The 5,754-nt window shown below is 41.4% G+C and overlaps 1 pseudogene; it reads left to right on the forward strand.

Moving 5' to 3' along the window:
* The first annotated feature begins 2,652 nt into the window (after positions 1 to 2,652).
* Positions 2,653 to 5,754, forward strand: part of LOC102873804 — a 21,421-nt pseudogene continuing 18,319 nt past the window's right edge.

A 5,754-nucleotide genomic window follows, 5' to 3' on the forward strand; every position in this document is an offset into this window, starting at 1 on the left:
CAGGGCCACCCTTGTCTCCAATGAGCATCTGAGCTTCACCTTTTCCAAGACATATCCGTTTGTTCTTTTGGCAGTCCATGCAATATTCAATACTCTTCTCCAGGACAGCTCAAAGGCATCAACTCTCCTGTCATTCTTACTCATTGTCTAGTCATAGTATGTGACATCAGTGCTGATTTGAGTTGGATCCTGGCTGAAAACAAAGAATACTAGAAGAATATTTATTTGGGCTTTATTGACTACACAAACACATTTGACTGTGTGGATCATAACAAATTATGGTTAATATTGGGAAGAATAGGAATCTTACATTGTGCCCATGGGGAATCTATACCTAGATCAAGAGCCTGTTGTGTACAAAAGAATAGTACATGGTTTAAGGTGTGCATCAGGGTTGTATCCTTTCTCTCTACCTATTTAATCTGTATACTAAGCAAATTATTCAAGAAGCTGGATTCTATGAAGAAGAATATGGTATCAGAGTTGCGCGAAGACTCATCAATGACCTACATTACGTAAATTACACAACATTGTTTGCTGAAAGTAGGGAAGACCTGAAGCACTTACTGCAGAAGATCAAAGACTACAGCTTTCAATATAGATTGCATCTCAGGGTCAAGAAAACAAAAATTCTTACCACTAAACCAATAGGCAACATCACAATAGATGGGTAAAAGATTGAAACTCACGGACTTCATCTTATTTGAATTCACAATCAATACACTTGATAACAGCAGTTAGGAGATTAGGAGACATTGCACTGGGAAAGTCTGTAGTCAATGACTTCTCCAAATTATTGAGGAACAATGTCAGTTTGAGGACTAAAATGCACCTAATTCAGGCCACGGTCTTTTCAATCTTGTTTTGCATCTGAGACCAGGATGATGAATAAGGATGACAGAAGAATAATTGATGCTTTTAAGCTGTGATGCCAGAGAAGAGTACTAAATATTTCATGGACTGTCAAGATAAGAAACAGATATCTTTGAGAAGGTCCAGCAAAAGTGCTCCTTGGAAGCAAGGACAGTGACGAATTCATCTCATATACTTTGAGCTTGTTGCTAGGAAAGGCTATTCCTTAGAAAGGGAAATCATGCTTAGAAAGGTGAAGAGATGGTGAAAGAGAGAAAGACCCTCAACCAGCCCAATTATCACAGTGACTGCAGCAAGAGGCTTTACTGTGTCAGAGATTGTGAGGATGGCATAGGATAGAAAGGTTTCACATCTGTTCTTCGTAGGCTCACTATGTGTTGAAGTCATCTTGACAGCACCCAAAAACATTTTATTGGAGTAGGAAATTTGACATATGAAATAAGTAGATATACAGAATAATCTGCCATGAATTTCACATCCTTTATTCATTGGTACTAACACTTATGGGAAGAAGACTGGGCACTAATCCTTACCTCTACTTGGCAGCTGAGGATGCTGAAGAACATTTAGAACAACGGTTCAAGCTTCCTTAATGGGGTCATGACACTAACAAGGTAGTATTGTGAGTGCTGGAATTAGAACATTGGTTTTGTTTTCTTTTTTTTCAATTCCAGGTTCAGGGTTCTTTCATCATTTCAAGCCAAGGTAGGAATTCATTCACTTTTTTGATAGCTATTAATTAAGCACCTAAAATGTTTCCGGCATAAGGAATCCAGTCACTCTGAGTGTCTTCTGGAAGGACTTCTGGGAAGAGAAGGAAGTTACTACTGGAAGCCGAAAGTACAGATTGAGACATAGAAAGAGAAGTAAACATTACAAAACAAAAAAAAACCAAGTAGTTCTATGTGACTATTTTAGAGAAAACTATGTTATATGTGTAATAAAGTTCAAGAAGCCCTGGTGGCACTGTAGTTTAGTGCTGTGATACTGAAAGACCAATTTTTGGAAACCACCAGCTAGTTTGTGGGAGGAAAACAAGGCAATTGGCCTATGTAAAGATTTACAGTCTTAGAAATCCTGAGGTGGGAGCAGTTCTTCTCTGTTCTTTAGGGTCACTATTAGTCAGATTCAGATTAGACTCAGTTACAATGACATTATTAAACCCTTTCAACCATATGCGAGGTAGTTGGTATATTTATCATCTTCACTTTACAGCTCAGAAAACTGAGGCTCAAAATGGGAAGGTGAAGCAATTTGCCTAAGGCAGCATACCTGGTATATGGCATAACCATCACCCAGACTGTTTAACTCTGAGGCCTGCATCCACCCACAAGGCTATAGTAACTCCAGTTACACTAAAGAAAAAGTATTCTTTCTGAAAAGAGCACTGGTGGGGTACAGAGAACCACTAAAGGTGTGAGGAGGCCAATTCTAGCCTCTCCCCATAGAGCCAACTCCTCCCAAGCCTGCTGCAGAAGCATCCTGCTGGCCCCCACCCCCACGTCTCAGCAACCCTGACCTCCAGCAGGCTGAGGGGATGCCTGCCTCCGGAAGCCCCAACATCCTGCACTCTGCTGAACCACAACGTGTCAGGCCGCCCGTCGCAGCTGAGCCACGCAGACGACCTGACCTGACAGGCTGGGGCCCAATTACCAGCCCCTCAGCTAGAAATAGCCCTCCGAGAAGTGTGTGGTGGCTACGTGTCCACAGGGAGTGGAGGAGGCTGGGCAGAGGAGCCAAGGAGTCAGTCCCAGGATCCTGAGATAACAGGAACCGGACATGCAGAGTCCCAAACATGGTGGGTTGGCCTGGGTCACAGGTTCCGCGGAGGTGAGTGGGAACCAGGATGTCTGCTCCCCGACGTGGGCTGCGTGACAAGCCCCAGGCATCCTGACAGGGCAGGCGGGGTCCCTTTGGGCAAGCTTTGAGTGTGTACACAAGCACATGTACACATATGTCTTCTCTTCAGTCGAAAGTTTCTATTGTTCCTTTCCTGGGCAGCATCCCAGCTTTGGAAACATGGATTAACAAGAGTTGGCAGAAGCTTGACAAAGCCCTGCAGAGTAGCCAAGGGCTCCATCATTGCTCTTTCTTCCCTCACCAAGAAAAGACCCAGTACTCAGAATTCACTGAGGCATATTCTTGAAAACAGAAGACATTCAAGAAGAGGCATGATATTGACAGAGCTCTGAATTCTGAATAAGACGATATGTGTTTGACTCTTAGTTCTAGTTATGTGCCTCTGGGCTCTCAGTTCTCCATTTCCATCATGTATCAGCAGCCTGATTCGAAGTATTGCAAGGAGTGGTTAGAAAGATCAAAGGAGACAAAATATGTGAGGATGCTCTTTATCTAGTAAACAGGAAAATTCTTTGCCACCTGTTGAGTCTTGTACATGTTAGGACTGACTACTATTGTAACGTGAAATGGAATCACATAGGGTCTCTTATGGGTCATTTGAGGCATATCCTTTATCACCTTGTGTAATGACACAGCCTTAGCCTCCTTCACTGGGGGGGGAGGTATTTGTGACCCAAGTGCAAGTAGGTCTGGGGAAGTACTTTGCCATTGTGGTTATTATACTTGTAGTGATGGCATTCACCTCAGAGGAGGGCTTTCTGCATTTTTGTCTGTTGTGACTCCAATAGAAAACAATGATATTTGTTAGGTACATTGGTTGCAACCATCCCAGACAATGTGGTCACCACAGGTTGAGAGGACCAATGTCCCTACACACTCCCTAAGGACTTCAGGACACAGCTCAGGAAGTTCTACCTTAGAATCTAAACTCTTAAAAAGAACTGTTATCAGTTGTTGTATAAGACAAGGCTTCCAGAAATTGTTGGAATGCCTCAATCAAGATGATAAAAATTGTTAAAACTTTACAAAGACAGCAAACTGTTTGTTTGTTTGTTTTGCTTACCTTTAGCAGGCACATTTCTAGGCAAAGCAATGGCAATGATGAGGGAGAAGCTAATAGGAACTTGCCTATAGGATGAGTCGGACACATTTCAGAGCTGGATATGCCTCAGAGAGTATCTCTTCTAATTAACACCTTTATCCAGCAAAGGGTAGGAATGGAAAACCATAGATATGATGAAGAACTTTCCTGAGATCAAAGCTGGGACTCCTGCCCCATAAGTTTATCTTCACTATTGTTATTGTTGGTCTCATCTCAAAAATGGTAGTTCTGGTGAGTGTGTAGGGAGTAGTGCTGCCAACCCCAAAGCCTATGGTTCGAATCCACCAGCTGCTCTAAGGAAGAAGGTAGGTAATCTCCTTCTGTCCAATTTATGACTTCTGAAAACCCATAGGAGGGTCAGCTATGAGTCAATTCCAAGTTGTAGTTCTTAGGAACCATCAAGTGAATTTTAAATTAATTGTAACCCCATGTGATAGAGTAGAGCTGCCTCATAGAATTTTTCAGACTATACTCTTTATAGAAGTAGATCACCAGATCCTTTTCCTCACAGACCCTGTGTAAGTTCAAACCACCAATCTTTAGGTTAGCAGCAAAGCACATAACTCTGTAACCTTGGGCAACTCACCCGTAAGCATCATTTTTAAAAAACTGGCTAGAATGATGATCTCCAAGGTTCCCAACATCCAACTTTAAGACTCTAGGTTTCTATGACTCCCACAAAAAAGATAGTGCAGGGAAGAAGGAACTCCTCAGTTGTCCTGGTGAGGAAGAAGTGGCAGGAAGGGTGGGGGGAATGACAAAGGAAGGGACAGGCAGGGGAGATCAAAGAGAGCAGAGGGAAGGGATTCAGATTCACAAGCCTCCTAGCTGAGAAAACTGTAAGACTCCGAGGAGGAAAAGGGTTAGGACACACCTGGTGAGGAAGGGAATGCTGGGGAGGCTCAGCCACTCCAGCAGGGACACAAAGTGTTTCTGTCTGACCAGTCAGGGAGGCCCTTGATTTGATATCAACTTGTAGTAAAGAATGTTGGTGGTGCAGTAGTTAAAAGCTCAGCTGCTAGCCAAAAGGTCATGAGTTGGAACCTACCAACTGCTCTGCAGGAGAACAATGGGGCAGTCTGCTTCTTTAGAGATTACTATGTCAGAGACCATGTGGGGCAGTTCGACACTGTCCAGTGGGGGAGCACCATGAATCTGAAGCAATTCATGGGAAGTGGCTTTTGGCTTTTTATATAGAAGTAACAGTTTGTGAGAAGTGCTATAGAGTCGTAGCAGTCTCTTTTTAAGTGCTCTATTTTTGTGTAGGACATGGGAGATTACCATCTTGGAAGTATTTTGCAAAGTTAAAAGACGGTTTAAATTAAGAAATTATAATAGACACTAAGATGGAGTAAGGGGAAAGGAATAGGATCAGACATTGTGGGTATTGTAATTAATGTCCTAAAACAAAATGTATATGAATGATTGAAAAACCATTAAATACAAAGGTATTAACCTTTGTAAACTTTCATTCAAATGATTATAAAAAACAATTACCTTATCAAAGTGACTAATAAAACTGACAATCTTAAGTGTCTCATTAACTATATAAAGTTTTAATTTAAAAATTCCTTAAAATAAAAATTAGATCTAGACAGTTTATATGTCATTACTACCAAGTATTCATCCATATTATCAAAGCTATTTTACTGTTTTATTGTCTCATGTGAAGGACAATAAAATATTTTAAATGGTTATAAAAACCTTTTCAAAAACTAACACAGTACCACAACAAGATAAAGGAAAACAACCCAATTAAAAAATGGGCACAGGATATGAACAGACACTTCACCAAAGAAGACATTCAGATGGTGAACAAACACTTGAAGAAATGTTCAAAATCCCTAGCTCTAAGAGAGATGCAAATCAAAACAACTATGAGATATCATCTCACCCCAGTAAGAATAGCAAAATTTAAC

The sequence above is a fragment of the Elephantulus edwardii genome, unplaced genomic scaffold (assembly GCF_000299155.1).
Source record: "Elephantulus edwardii isolate Elephantulus edwardi_28Jun2011 unplaced genomic scaffold, EleEdw1.0 scaffold00096, whole genome shotgun sequence".
In the NCBI taxonomy this organism is placed as follows: domain Eukaryota; kingdom Metazoa; phylum Chordata; class Mammalia; order Macroscelidea; family Macroscelididae; genus Elephantulus; species Elephantulus edwardii.